Source organism: Aquarana catesbeiana, linkage group LG08 (genome assembly GCF_042186555.1).
Source record: "Aquarana catesbeiana isolate 2022-GZ linkage group LG08, ASM4218655v1, whole genome shotgun sequence".
NCBI classification, from domain to species: Eukaryota; Metazoa; Chordata; class Amphibia; order Anura; family Ranidae; genus Aquarana; species Aquarana catesbeiana.
The window spans coordinates 259,074,327-259,090,630 of record NC_133331.1 but is presented as its reverse complement, the minus strand read 5'-3'; positions in this window follow the sequence as shown (position 1 = coordinate 259,090,630).

Below are 16,304 nucleotides of genomic sequence, written 5' to 3'. Positions count from 1 at the left end.
CACTTATTTATAGTCTGGTCAGAAGTGATCTTCATGGAAGACTTGCAGCTAAAAATCTTTGTGACGGATATGTCCAAATCTGAAATATTTGATTGTAACAGAAGGCGGTTTGTCCCCTGAAGCCCTGGAGAGTTGCACAAGGAAGTCAATAGTAAAACATGTCAGAGGTTCTCTGCTGGTTTGCGGTACATTTCTCCATGAGAAGTTTGGGATCTGGTTTAGAATTAATTGCTTCCTCAATGCAAAAAAGTACAGGCATGCAATACCATTAAAGGAGCATCTAATTAGTCGCCAAACATACAACCAAAATCATAAAGAACTGTCAATATATCACACGTTACCCAGAAAAACACCGTATATTTTCCATATTGAGTCGTTATTTCATTCCATTCATTCGGATCTAAGTGAAAGACATCAGTCTAATGATATCTGAATTGGGCAAATTTGATTTACAAGTTCTTGAAGTGCCTGAATATCAGCATTCAGATCAGTCATATCTGGAGTGGAGAGAGCTTAGAACATCTGTCTGGTTGTTTTGTTTTTTTTGTTATCTCTGGTTCTATTAGGTACTTTCACCCGCTCTATTTCTTCTGTTTATCTATATCAACAAAAGTGAAAGTAAAAGAGAATCCCATATTTTGGGTTGTCCCTATAACAATAAGAGGGAAAATGTTCTGGTGACTTGGGTGGGCCCAACTGACTCCCTTAATTTGCAGGGATTTCCTCTAATTTATTGTTTTACCAATGGGATAGGAATTAAAGGTAAATCTCCCCAATGGGGCACAGATGGCAAAAAAACAAAAAAAACAAACATGGGTTATAACCCTCCCTTACTCTAGCCAAAATGAGAAAAAAAATGTCCCTATAGTTCTACTTTAATTCATGAATATTCATTTAATTCAATGATAATGTGCACAATGCAAATGTTTTTGCATATGCATATTCAGGTAAATTAAAAAACTGTCCCCCACAGAGTCCTGATCCCAACATTGATCAACTCAACATGGGTTTGTCTAGGATTACAGGAAGAGACATAAGCAACCGAGACAGCCTAAATCCATTATTGACTGTGGTTAATACTCCTAGATGTTTGGAATAATGTATTAATACAATACACTACACTTGTTCACCCTGAAAAATACAGTTCATATTTCCATATTTTTGGGTCATTATTATTTTCCATTCATTCAAATTTGATTAAAAGACATCAGTTCAATGCTAACTTAATTGGACAAATGTGATTCACAAGTCTTTGAATTGCCTGAATATCATTACTTAGAGCAGTCCTATCAAAAAAAAAAAAAAAACACTTAATACACTAAACTAGGCAATCAATAAAGAACCAGCTAAATCTAGGTTATTCATATATTTCAATGATAATATGCAGAATGGAAACATATTTGCATATGCATATTGGGGTAAATGAAAATGTTTATTTGGGAATTAAATGGTCATCTCTGCAAACATGTGCTGTGTGTGTGGATGCGCTGCTTCCATCTAAATACGCTTATATCCTGTCTATAAAGTGCAAACTTATTCCATATACAACCTAAGATCATATGCAATCAATAAAGATTTTTTTACATATCAAAAATTATAAAATTTATAAAAGTTCAATAATTCAATAATGTGTGTCACATAATAGCAAAGTCTCCCAGTGATGCGTTCAAATCTTCTGTCAATTGCCGTGATTGGCGTGCGCTTGTAATAATACAATGTGCTAGTGACTGCTGGGAAACACATACCCACGTGATCCAATACGAACGGGATTGGTGAGGACGCGAACAGGCAAGAGGGGAGGAACGGAGGTCGCACAGCACACATAGGCGAACTAGGTGGCTATACCTACCCGTCCCTAACTGTTGGAATAGCTTTGTGCCGGCTGGGGGGCACACATAAATGTGAGTGCACAGTTTTTACTTTGTGTTTATAATAAACAGTATTAACGGTATTGCGCGATGATCGTTTTTATTCATGTTTCATGAGGAACATTATGGTCCAATTATATCTGTTGAAGAAGTTCCCTTTGAGTGGAGTGGTTATCCCCATGAATGAACCAAAGGTGTAGTTTTAAAGGAATATCCGGTGAGTGGCCAATCTCACAGGTGGAGGTGGAGCACTAAGTCACTAGCACATTGTATTATTACAAGCGCACGCCAATCACGGCAATTGACGGAAGATTTGAACGCATCACTGGGAGACTTTGCTATTATGTGACACACATTATTGAATTATTGAACTTTTATAAATTTTATAATTTTTGATATGTAAAAAAATCTTTATTGATTGCATATGATCTTAGGTTGTATATGGAATAAGTTTGCACTTTATAGACAGGATATAAGCGTATTTAGATGGAAGCAGCGCATCCACACACACAGCACCTGTAGTATATCTCTATGAGAAGTTTTTTTGGATGCAGCAGCTAAGGCAATTACAAGTAAAGTAATTAGGAGATTTTGTTTTTGGTTTTGCGCCGGTGACACACACACACTAATCTCTGCAAACATAACACGTACCAAACAATTGGCCATCTCTGCAAACATAGCATTTTACAAGTAGTTGGCTTGATACAAAATGAATACTTGACGCTTTTCTTTTGGTTCACAAGATATTGGACACAAAAACACACAAATAGCTACGGCTGGTACCCCTTATATCCCTAAGCTCTCGTAGCTGCATTTCCATTACATGATGTGTACAATACACTAATGGCTGACCACCCACTGCCTTCGCCTAACTCTTGGGGATTTCAGTATCAAGATCTTCCTACCATTAATCTACCTTCCCTACCCCAATCCAGTAGCAAAGTCTAATCCTTTTCATGGCATTCCCTGTAACATTAAACTAATGAATTGTCCATAATAGGAGCTAGACCTTGTTTGCAATGGTTTCAAGTTAACACGAGTACAAAGCTGGTAAGGGAGCCATCACTGCTGGAGACCATGAGAGACATTGATCCTCCCTATGAAGTGGAGGCAGTTTAAGATTCAAAACTCCTTGAGATTGCTTCAGTAAACCCTTGCACTGAAATACTCTGCCTTTCTGAATTGATTCATTATACACAACACTTTAACGTAGATGTAAGACACATCTGATCAGACTATCAATTATTGAGGAAGTCCATTTTTCTACCTCAGAACACTGGACATCAGGACTTGATGGGCCAAATGTCCCATTTTTTTTTTTCATATGACAATTCAGAATAGATAGGTAGCATGAAATGCTGGCGTTGTACAGTACCTGTTTGTGTTCGATTCTTCTGATGTGGAAGTTCCAGTCACTGTGATGCTCCGCAAACTGACTCCAGAGTTTTTATTGGTGTCTCATATTTTACTGACCACTGTTAATAACTGATAACATTGACAAACAAGATGGCAAGAAAATAGCAACCTTTGGAAGGCAATATAAATGTTACTGGTTTAGACAGGGGGTTAGACTAGAGGTTACCAAGCCAATAAATGTGCATATTGATGATAAAGTGTAAACAAGAATTTACTGCATATCATGAGTGGGAAAAAAAATCAAGACAGACACTTCAAATTATTTACAGTATGTCCATGCAGTCTCTGCACAGAATATCCCTTTTTGAGTGAAACTAGCAAAACAAATACTCTTGCGTACGAATGTGTTAACCAGGCAGTCCAAAGTTCAGAGTGGACAATAACTTTCGGCCTTGCTGCCCTCCAGGATAGGGATATCCTAACAGTCAAATGAGAAAACAGAAAAGAGAGGGCGCACCAACCTTGTGCATTATCCTTTGATACATTTTTTTAGAAGAAACATTATTAAAAACTACTCACAAGGGTAGAAAGAAAATCACACTGTAACAATCTTTGGCTTGTGGCAGTTCATCTACTGATAGCAGTCTCCAGGTCCTGAAGAGAGGACGTGCAAACCGCTGCTGGCTGACGAGTTTCGAAGGATTACCTTCTTTCTCAGAGCGTGTTATCTCTTACACCCAGGGTTAGCAGCGTCCAGCTTCAGGTATTTTATGGCACACATGCAGCACAGAGCGAGGTCTCCACTCAACTCCTACTCCATCCAAGGAGTTTTTATTTTACTTTAACCATGAATAGGAAAAGTTGCTTCAAAGAGGAAGTAGTAGATTTACTGAGTTTTAAGCAACAGCACCAACTCAGCAGAAGAACCCCTCTAAAAGACAAGACAAGTAATGACAATAATATACATATGTATATATGTGTACACTTCCCTATAAGATAATGTTACTCCTTAGATGGATATTTCAGCAACTGCCTATACTGCCACAATGTAAAAGATGGATCCTAGCCAGCCTATAATGCTATCCTAAGAAGGGAGAACAGGTCTAAAAGTGATAATATAGGGATCCCTTGTATCAGTAATGGCAATAAAGTCCACGTTGCAGATCTGATGTTCTTCACCGGCTTGTTGGAGCTCATAAACTGTAGTCCGATTAGGTGTAGTGGGAACAGTAAATATCTTGTAATGAGGAAGGCTAAAGATGTCTAAGCACAGTGTTCAAGTAAATGCAGTAAAGTATTCCTGGGATAAAGATGTCTGTGCAAAGTGTTTCAAAGTAACAGTGATAGGAATAGGTAAAGGTCAAGTGATTTGCCCTCTTACCAATGACCAGATCGTTCCGATGTCTTCCTCTCTGAGGAGAGGATTGCCAAGACCCTGAAACTGAGCTGCAGCATGGTGGCCAAGACCATATAGCGGTTTAACAGGAAGGGTTCCACTCAGAATAGGCCTCGCCCTGGTTGACCAAAGAAGTTGAGTGCACATGCTCAGCGTCATATCCAGAGGTTGTCTTTGGGAAATAGACGTATGAGTGCTGCAGAGGTTGAAGGGGTGGGGGGTAAGCCTGTCAGTGCTTAGACCATATGCCGCACACTGCATCAAATTGGTCTGCATGGCTGTCGTCCCAGAATGAAGCCTCTTCTAAAGATGATGAACAAGAAAGCAAACAAACAGTTTGCTGAAGACAAGCAGACTAAGGACATGGATTACTGAAACCATGTCCTGTGTTCTGATGAGACCAAGATAAACTTATTTGGTTCAGATGGTGTCATTTGCGTGGCGGCAACCAGGTGAGGAGTACAAAGACAAGTGTGTCTTGCCTACAGTCAAGCATGGTGTCATGAAAGATGTCCTGTTAGCACAGTTGTGGGCGGAGGATCAGTGCGCAGAACTCCTGTTGTTAGAGCCGGTGGACGCATGCGGGTGAGCGCTAGCATGAACGAGTGTGTGCGGGTGCGCGATGGTGTGAGCGGGCACGTACGATCGGTAGACGTGCAGTGTGACAGTGTTTGGCGCCAGTGGACTTATTTAAAGGAGCCTGTCAGCATGCTTTCTTGCTGTCTGGTCTACAGCGTTCCCTGTGACCCTAAGCTACCAGTATTCCTGTCTACCTGATTCCTGCTACTTGGCCTGCTCCTGACTACTCCTGTTTGCTGCCAGTTCCTGACCCCGGCTAGTTTGATTATTCTCCTGCCTTCTCCTTTGGTTGTTTGCTGCCCGTCTGTTGCCGACCCGGTCCGTGCCCTGACTACTCTTCTGCCTCTGTTTGGTACCTGCTCTGCCCGCTAGTTCTGACCCGGCCTGTCTGACCTCGCTTGTGCTCCAGTTGAACTACAGAACACCTCCCAGCTGCCTGCTGTTCCTGAGTTCCTGCCAGCTACGGTACTTCTCTGCACAGTCAGCTGTTCCAGTGTTCCTGCCAGAGTTCCAGTGCATCTCACTACAGTCAGCTGTTCCAGTGCTCCAGTGGAACTACAGAACACCTCCCTGCTGCTTGCTGTTCCTGCCAGCTACGGTACTTCTCTGCACAGTCAGCTGTTCCAGTGTTCCTGCTTGCCCCACTTCTGCTGCACCAGAGGTCCAGATCAGCTCTACATCTGCTACTTGCCAAACACTTGTGGCCCCCTGTGCTCTTGAGTCCCTGTTTCCCCTATCAGGGGTTCTTGAGCCAGAGGCACACGAGAGGCTACTTCCTGCATTCTGGGCCCCGTCATCAGGTACGTGACACATGGTGGTTGGAGTGTCATGGTCTGGGGCTGCATGAGTGCTGCTGGCACTGGGGAGCTACAGTTCATTGAGGCAACATGTACTGTGGCATACTGAAGCAGAGCATGATCCCCTCTCTTCATTTTCACTTAGGGGTGTACTCACTTTTGTTGTCAGCGGTTTAGACATTAATGGCTGTGTGTGGAGTTATTTTGAGGGGACAACAAATTTACACTGTTATACCAGCTGTACACTCACTATTTTACATTGTGTCATTTCTTCAGTGTTCTCACATGAAAAGATATGTTAAAATATTTACAAAAATGTGAGGGGTGTACTCACTTTTGTGAGATACTGTATATTAGGTAATTTGGCCTAACAGGGGTCATAGAGAAGTAGATTATGTGACTGAGATGTGATCTCTACATTTGCCTTGGAACCTAAAGTAACATTGCAAATACGGAGCGGAACAAAGTAAAGTCTCAAGATTAATACAAACCATTTTGAAATATTTTAATGTATCTAGCGGCTTACCATAGTAACAGTGAGAGTCACATTAAAGATAGCAAACTATCCAATACCTGTAGTAAAAAGGTTACATATGCTAAACTTTGGAGGAGGTCAGTTAGCATTAAGTGTTCATGAGGAGTTCTATGGGAATTCATGGCCTCTAGAATGATTAAAAGAAACATCCAATGTTAGGAGAAAATTCCAAGGTGAAATAACTCACCTTGAGTTATTAGTTGGGAGGAAAGTAGGCACATAGGATCCACAGATGTGTTTCTGCCTTAGAATACTTCAGAACTAGTGCAAAAGTTAATGGAGAACACTCCACTGAATACTTGAAGGCTTTCCTGGAGTACCAGACAGCTTCTGTACTGTGTTCACAAGGTCAGATCCCCTGTGGACTTCCTTCAACTGCATTCAGGAGCCCTGAATGTGGGTCCCCTAGCTGTAATTGGAGCTGGGTCCCAGACGGCCCTTATAAGCTTCAGCTATGTGCCCAGAGGGCACAGCCCTCATGCTGGGTCTTCTCCCAATGGACAGTGACCCTGCTGTTCTAGGCCCCAGCCTATACATACACACTTCAGCCCATTGCTGATGATTCTTCTTGCCAGGGATTGGCTGAGGCTGTATGAATATGCAAGTAAGGGTCTGCCTCTTCCACCCACTAAATTCTAGAAACTAGCAGACTTCAGGAGAAAGCAGTCGAGCCTGCAACCAGCAGAACCCAAAACAGCCAAAAGCAATTAAAATTCTCTCCACTGGCTACAGGGGAGCCAAAAACTAAATTTGCCTCAAACTGTCAGGAACCTAGCTAGGAGGCTGCTACGTTGGATATACAGTAATATTAACAATAGGGGTAGCTTGTACTGTACCTATCAGAGGGAGCAAGGAGGCCTCAGGTGGGATGTTGTTTTGTGCAAACCTAGTCCATAATATGTTCATAAGCAGTGAAGAATTGCACTTTCCTTTTATCGGTAACATATAGGTGTGCTGGATAGGCCATAGAATAAATGATAAATAAATCATTTCGATTGCTTCTACCTGCAATGATGCTGTACACCATTTCTCTTTAAAAGGAACATGTGATTTGTGAGTACTCAATTGTATCAGTATTATATATATCTGCCTCTTTGAAAACAATTGCTATATGTAAAATTACTGTTTATGTATTGCCTGCTCATTAACACATATATATACCTTCCTCAATAGAAATATATAAGCACACTCTCACCCAACCCCTGAAGAAGGAAGTACACACTCCATAAAAAAAAAAAAAAAATCTTTTTGTGTTTTCCAAAACATGTAGGGTTTTTTGCTGCAACCACAGGTCTATAAATGCATTGTGTGCTGCAGCATTCAGCAGCTGTATTTCTATATTGATATCTTCATTCCATTCAATGTTTTTAGGTGTCCATATTGTGATACATTTAATAAAATTTATACATTTTTTATACTTCCTGTACCACTTTTTTGTTTATCCTGTTTTGGTCCCTTGCCCGTACTATCCCTTAGGGCATCCTCCTTTTTGCATAGAATAAATGAAGCCTTATTTTGCATAATTTGCATTTAACTTGAATAAATGTGGCTCTTTGTTCCTGTTGCTTTGTAGTTAAGTCCCTATTTACCCACCTTATTCAGCTATCTGTGCAGGCTTCATCAATTTTTTTTTATCCAAAATCCTATGGCCCTTGGGCTCCTGAACACACTCAGGGAATAAAAACATTCTTTGTTCCCACGCTCATCAGTCCCGAGAGACCACGCATGATAAGACAAAGGTGACCGGACAAGAGATCTGTTGACAGGTGTCTGGTCCTCCACCGTTTTATCTATGTGGTGGCAGCTATTTCAGAGCAAAATAGCACTCACCTTCAGAAGAATTTACAGCCTCTGCAGAGGACACTGATTCAAATGCCTCTAGTGTGTTGAGCTCCCAATAGGGTAGTCTTGCTTCTACAGATGTAGCTTCCAACTGCCTCTCTTTTTGAGACCAATCCCTCTGTCCCTGGTGCAGCCTCAGTTGTCCTTTTTTGGTGTCATGTGTACATCTCACAAAATGTTCTATTTTACTACAAAAGGTGTTATGCTGCTCTAAATGTTTTATTCAACCTCTATACTACTGCACCTGTTATTTTGAAAAACCAATATAAATGAAAATAGAGGTAAAAAAAGCACTTGTGTGGTATAGGCAATAATTTTTTCTGCATATCAGATCCTTGTGTCAGCGAGACCATGGCAAAGATATGTTCTTTGTCAACTTATTGTTTGCTAAACAGTGTCCTGTTATTATTTCAGAAAGTTTGGAGGTATGCTATAGCTTAAATGTCCAGATTAGGGATTCTTCATGCCACTTGCCTGGCATACAACTACAGGGAACCCCCCAGCAGGTCACCTAAACTAGCAGAAGAGGACAATCTACAGGTGTTGCCATAAGGGAAATGCAAGCAGTTGTTTCTACTTAAATGTTCTTATAAGAAAAGAAAAAGACTGAAAGATGCTCCTTAACATGAGACACCTCCATCCCTATATTTCACATAAAAAATAAAATATTCGCCCATGGGACTTTAAATGAGGTGTCCATGCTGATCACAGGTGAACCAATATAATAATAGAAAAATGTTGTATTAAGATTTATTAAAATCATTAACGTCCAATACAGGTCATACATATAGATGGCAATTCATAAAAGAAACAGCATAACATGATAGTCCTACAAACATAGCCAGAGTGACATACATCAAAGTATCATGAATACAGATATACATAATACATCTCTAACCCGACGCGTTTCGCGAGCTCTCCTCGCATCATCAGGGGCTGATGTGTATATCTGATGTCTGTAACAAGTAAAAAAGTAAAAAAATAACTTGGAGTATAGGTTATGATTTGGACAAAGGCACAAGGCCAGAACTAATGGTCACCGTACTTACTTGTCAGGTAATTAGCTCCAGGGGTCAACCCCCAGCAGGGGCGGACGGAAAGCCTCTCCCACGGGAGCTGAAGGGACGACGGCCAAAGCATGGAAAGCCGAGGTCAGGCGTCGGGCAGGCAGGACAACAGAATGGAAAAGAGGAGGAGAGGGTTGGACGCAAATGTCACCCAGAATCCTTGCAGAGTGTGCTCACTATAATAAGATATATGAGTATAAATATATATATATAAATCTATAAAAATAGATGTAGCAGAGGAATACGAAACAGTATACTCTAAAGCAAGGGGTGCAGGAGTGTCCAACCGTATTAGAGGAAAAAAGAAAAGGAAGGGAAGAAAAAAAGGAGAAAAAGAAACCGAAAAAGGAAAAGGATAGAAGACCCAGATGTTACCCCTAGGTTATGCAGGGTGTATTTGCGATGAAACGTTGTATAAATGTATGTATAAGGGTATCCAATGTAACCATACTTATAATATCCTAAGTTACTTATGAATCTTAATATAGTGTACCCACTTTGAGAGGATAATAGATGCATATATGTATAGTTCAATTAATTGGTATCAAGGTGTTATAGAAGTATGAGGACGTTGTACAGTGGTACATAGGATACAAGAATATCCTGCAAGACATAGGGGAAAGAACAGTGTAAATAGAGTGAGAGGGGTGTGATGAAAAAGGGGGGGAGAAAGGGGTAAACAGTGATGTGTGAAGAAAGAAAAAATGAATGAAGGTAGTTAGAGAGAGAGTAATCAGCAGAGAAAGATGATAGGGAATAAAGGGGAGTGAAATAGATAAGGGAGTGAGAGTATATGCAAATGACACTCCACATTGTACGTGACTGGTAGGTGCGTTAGAGGAGTAGTATGTAACAAAGTATAATAGTGAGAATGATGCTTACCAATGTGCTCTCATCAATGTGTAAGGAAGACCCAGCAGGAAAGCAAAAGTTTGTCATGCCAAAAACCCCCGCCTAAATACCCGGATATCCGCCATGGCCTCCGCCCCTAACGTCATGCGACTGGCCGTAAGGGGGAGTACCCACCGCACGCCCGCCGGAATACGGCAAAGCGTAGCAGAGATCCCCGCCCATAACCTAGGATGACAACTGTGCGCCAGGAATTGGGACGCCGCTAAATGCGGAAGTCCATCACTGTGCACAAGGCATGACGCCGATGCACGGGGTGGCTCCGCTCCTGGGGAGGCAGAGACAGCAGGGGAATGATGTCCCCATTTAGTGCATCGCAGCTCCCGGGGAAAAGAGCCGCCGCCCCCAAACAAGGGGAGGACCCGAAGAAGCCAAGTCCGCAAGTAAGAGAGGGAATAAACTGAGAGTGACAACAAACCTAATGCATTGGGAATCAAAAAAATATGTATATGTATCAACAGGATCTGGGAGCAGCAACAGACTCAGGGCATAATAGGTGTCTTCCACCTGAATTCAATTAAGAAAAGAAAAAGACTGAAAGATGCTCCTTAACATGAGACACCTCCATCCCTATATTTCACATAAAAAATAAAAGATTCGCCCATGGGACTTTAAATGAGGTGTCCATGCTGATCACAGGTGAACCAATATAATAATAGAAAAATGTTGTATTAAGATTTATTAAAATCATTAACGTCCAATACAGGTCATACATATAGATGGCAATTCATAAAAGAAACAGCATAACATGATAGTCCTACAAACATAGCCAGAGTGACATACATCAAAGTATCATGAATACAGATATACATAATACATCTCTAACCCGACGCGTTTCGCGAGCTCTCCTCGCATCATCAGGGGCTGATGTGTATATCTGATGTCTGTAACAAGTAAAAAAGTAAAAAAATAACTTGGAGTATAGGTTATGATTTGGACAAAGGCACAAGGCCAGAACTAATGGTCACCGTACTTACTTGTCAGGTAATTAGCTCCAGGGGTCAACCCCCAGCAGGGGCGGACGGAAAGCCTCTCCCACGGGAGCTGAAGGGACGACGGCCAAAGCATGGAAAGCCGAGGTCAGGCGTAGGGCAGGCAGGACAACAGAATGGAAAAGAGGAGGAGAGGGTTGGACGCAAATGTCACCCAGAATCCTTGCAGAGTGTGCTCACTATAATAAGATATATGAGTATAAATATATATATATAAATCTATAAAAATAGATGTAGCAGAGGAATACGAAACAGTATACTCTAAAGCAAGGGGTGCAGGAGTGTCCAACCGTATTAGAGGAAAAAAGAAAAGAAAGGGAAGAAAAAAAGGAGAAAAAGAAACCGAAAAAGGAAAAGGATAGAAGACCCAGATGTTACCCCTAGGTTATGCAGGGTGTATTTGCGATGAAACGTTGTATAAATGTATGTATAAGGGTATCCAATGTAACCATACTTATAATATCCTAAGTTACTTATGAATCTTAATATAGTGTACCCACTTTGAGAGGATAATAGATGCATATATGTATAGTTCAATTAATTGGTATCAAGGTGTTATAGAAGCATGAGGACGTTGTACAGTGGTACATAGGATACAAGAATATCCTGCAAGACATAGGGGAAAGAACAGTGTAAATAGAGTGAGAGGGGTGTGATGAAAAAGGGGGGGAGAGAGGGGTAAACAGTGATGTGTGAAGAAAGAAAAAATGAATGAAGGTAGTTAGAGAGAGAGTAATCAGCAGAGAAAGATGATAGGGAATAAAGGGGAGTGAAATAGATAAGGGAGTGAGAGTATATGCAAATGACACTCCACATTGTACGTGACTGGTAGGTGCGTTAGAGGAGTAGTATGTAACAAAGTATAATAGTGAGAATGATGCTTACCAATGTGCTCTCATCAATGTGTAAGGAAGACCCAGCAGGAAAGCAAAAGTTTGTCATGCCAAAAACCCCCGCCTAAATACCCGGATATCCGCTATGGCCTCCGCCCCTAACGTCATGCGACTGGCCGTAAGGGGGAGTACCCACCGCGTGCCCGCCGGAATACGGCAAAGCGTAGCGGAGATCCCCGCCCATAACCTAGGATGACAACTGTGCGCCAGGAATGGGGACGCCGCTAAATGCGGAAGTCCATCACTGTGCACAAGGCATGACGCCGATGCACGGGGTGGCTCCGCCCCTGGGGAGGCAGAGACAGCAGGGGAATGATGTCCCCATTTAGTGCATCGCAGCTCCCGGGGAAAAGAGCCGCCGCCCCCAAACAAGGGGAGGACCCGAAGAAGCCAAGTCCGCAAGTAAGAGAGGGAGTAAACTGAGAGTGACAACAAACCTAATGCATTGGGAATCAAAAAAATATGTATATGTATCAACAGGATCTGGGAGCAGCAACAGACTCAGGGCATAATAGGTGTCTTCCACCTGAATTCAATTAAGAAAAGAAAAAGACTGAAAGATGCTCCTTAACATGAGACACCTCCATCCCTATATCCCTACGTACAATGTGGAGTGTCATTTGCATATACTCTCACTCCCTTATCTATTTCACTCCCCTTTATTCCCTATCATCTTTCTCTGCTGATTACTCTCTCTCTAACTACCTTCATTCATTTTTTCTTTCTTCACACATCACTGTTTACCCCTTTCTCCCCCCCTTTTTCATCACACCCCTCTCACTCTATTTACACTGTTCTTTCCCCTATGTCTTGCAGGATATTCTTGTATCCTATGTACCACTGTACAACGTCCTCATACTTCTATAACACCTTGATACCAATTAATTGAACTATACATATATGCATCTATTATCCTCTCAAAGTGGGTACACTATATTAAGATTCATAAGTAACTTAGGATATTATAAGTATGGTTACATTGGATACCCTTATACATACATTTATACAACGTTTCATCGCAAATACACCCTGCATAACCTAGGGGTAACATCTGGGTCTTCTATCCTTTTCCTTTTTCGGTTTCTTTATCTCCTTTTTTTCTTCCCTTTCTTTTCTTTTTTCCTCTAATACGGTTGGACACTCCTGCACCCCTTGCTTTAGAGTATACTGTTTCGTATTCCTCTGCTACATCTATTTTTATAGATTTATATATATATATTTATACTCATATATCTTATTATAGTGAGCACACTCTGCAAGGATTCTGGGTGACATTTGCGTCCAACCCTCTGCTCCTCTTTTCCATTCTGTTGTCCTGCCTGCCCTACGCCTGACCTCGGCTTTCCATGCTTTGGCCGTCATCCCTTCAGCTCCCGTGGGAGAGGCTTTCCGTCCGCCCCTGCTGGGGGTTGACCCCTGGAGCTAATTACCTGACAAGTAAGTACGGTGACCATTAGTTCTGGCCTTGTGCCTTTGTCCAAATCATAACCTATACTCCAAGTTATTTTTTTACTTTTTTACTTGTTACAGACATCAGATATACACATCAGCCCCTGATGATGCGAGGAGAGCTCGCGAAACGCGTCGGGTTAGAGATGTATTATGTATATCTGTATTCATAATACTTTGATGTATGTCACTCTGGCTATGTTTGTAGGACTATCATGTTATGCTGTTTCTTTTATGAATTGCCATCTATATGTATGACCTGTATTGGACGTTAATGATTTTAATAAATCTTAATACAACATTTTTCTATTATTATATTGGTTCACCTGTGATCAGCATGGACACCTCATTTAAAGTCCCATGGGCGAATCTTTTATTTTTTATGTAAATGTTCTTATAGAGCTCCTCTGAGTGTCTCATAGACTGAACTGTGCTGCCACCCAGCGAGGAAACTGCTTCTAGGCAGCTCCTGATATTGTAATGGCTGCATTGCCTTGGTATTTTTTGTTCTGTGCTTATTGTATACCCCTATTTCCATCTTGTTTGCATTATCATTCATCATATTGTATCCTACACTTATTCAGTAAACGTCAAGTTGCACATTGCTGTTTGTCTTTTCATTTGGCTGATACCTCTATTTCTAATTTAGTACGCCATAGAGAAGTCTGGCAAGAATAAAATTAGTTCTCATAGGTAATAGTGTTCTTCTGGCTAGCCTCTCACAAAATCAGGACATGGTCTTTACAGTTCAGTTATCTGGCTAGAAGTTACAGTATAGCCCGCAGCAAAAAGAAAAAACATTCTTAGGTTATTATTATTAGGTTATTATTATTATATTAGGTTAGGTTATGTTAAGTTAATTATGCAGCAGCGTTTTTAAGGTTGGTCAATAAGGACTTAAAATACAAACCAATAAACTTACCAATTTGAATGATAAAGAAGCCCAAGCCTTAGAACAACTCTACCAAAATAATCTTATTACCATAAAACTGGCCAATAAATGAGGCAACATTGTCATATTTGACAATGAAAAAAACATTGCGATGTGTAATAGAATCTTTAGAAATCAGGACGGGTACCGACGGATTACAGCAGACATAGTGGTAAAATACAACAGAGAATATTACTTATTGGTTGATACAGCATATTTAAATGGAATCATCAAAAAAACTACATGGGACTTTATTAGAACAAATTTTCCCGAAATACCTACATTTTACGCACTCCCCAAAGTTCATAAAGATGCAGGTAACCCACCAGGGAGACCCATAATTTCGGGGAGAGGTACCATCAGTGATAACGCCAGTGAATTGGTGGATGAATATCTTAGACCTTTTGTCACCTCCTTACCATCTCATGTAAAGGACACCATCCACTTCCTGCACATATTAGATCGTTTACATATCCCAGAACATGCTATACTAGCTAAGATTGATGTCGAAGCTTTATATAGCTCAATTCCCCATTCTAAAGGTCTTGCAGCAGTCAAACATGTCATCATTGTGGGAAGTGATGGGGACTCGGCCTACAGTTCATCCTCTCTCTTCTAGAATTCATTCTAGGGCACAATGTTTTCACCTTTCATGGGTCCCACTACCTCCAGATACAGGGTGCGGCAATGGGGACCTCCTATGCCCCATCTTACGCCAACCTGTATCTGGAGAGAGAAAAGATGTTCTTTGCTGACGAATCACTGTCGATGTACATGGACCATATGCTGGCTTGATACCGGTACATCAACAATGTTTTTGTCATCTGAGACGGACCAATTGAGACACTTCAGCAATGTTTGGGCAGAATAAACAAAAACAAGTTCAATTTAAATTTTACTATGACCTATGACAGTGAGCGTATAGCATTTTTGGATGTAGAGGTCTATAGAGGTAATGAGGGCACCCTAGGCAGCAATCTTTATAGGAAACCTACAGCAGGTAACACTAGTCTTCATGTTTCAAGTTTTCACCCCCAAATGTTGGTAAATTCTATACCCTACAGCCAGTATTTACGGACGAGGCAAAATTGCTCTGATGATGCAAGTTTTAAAATAGAGGCCCAAAAACTCTGTGACAGACTCTTGCAGAGAGGCTATTCCCACGCCTCTCTAAAGAGAGCCTATCAACTGGCACTTTCACAGAAGAGGAAAAAACTTATATACACACAGAAACCCAAAAATTATATCAATCCTATAGGCATCATTACAAGATATACAAACCAACAATCCAAAATTAACAATATTGTCAACAAATACTGGCATACGCTGTCCTTGGATTCCATACTTGGACAATTTGTGCCGGACTGTCTCTTGTTTACATTCAAAAGGGCAGCATCAATTAGGGATAAACTTATTACCAGCAAATACTAAGGGGAAGCTCGTAAAGACCCATGTAAATATAAAGTCACATATATATGTGCTGTGCTTGTAATTATTGCAAATACATGTACACCAAAAAAAAACCTATTCTCCCTAACGGTCAAATATTCTGTCCTAGACACTTTGCCAATTGTGAAACCATTGGAGTCGTTTATATGTTACACTGCGATTGCGGCTGTTTTTATATTGACAAGACCAAACTGGAATTCTGGAAACGTGTACACAGGCACATACAGGGTCTGCAAACCAG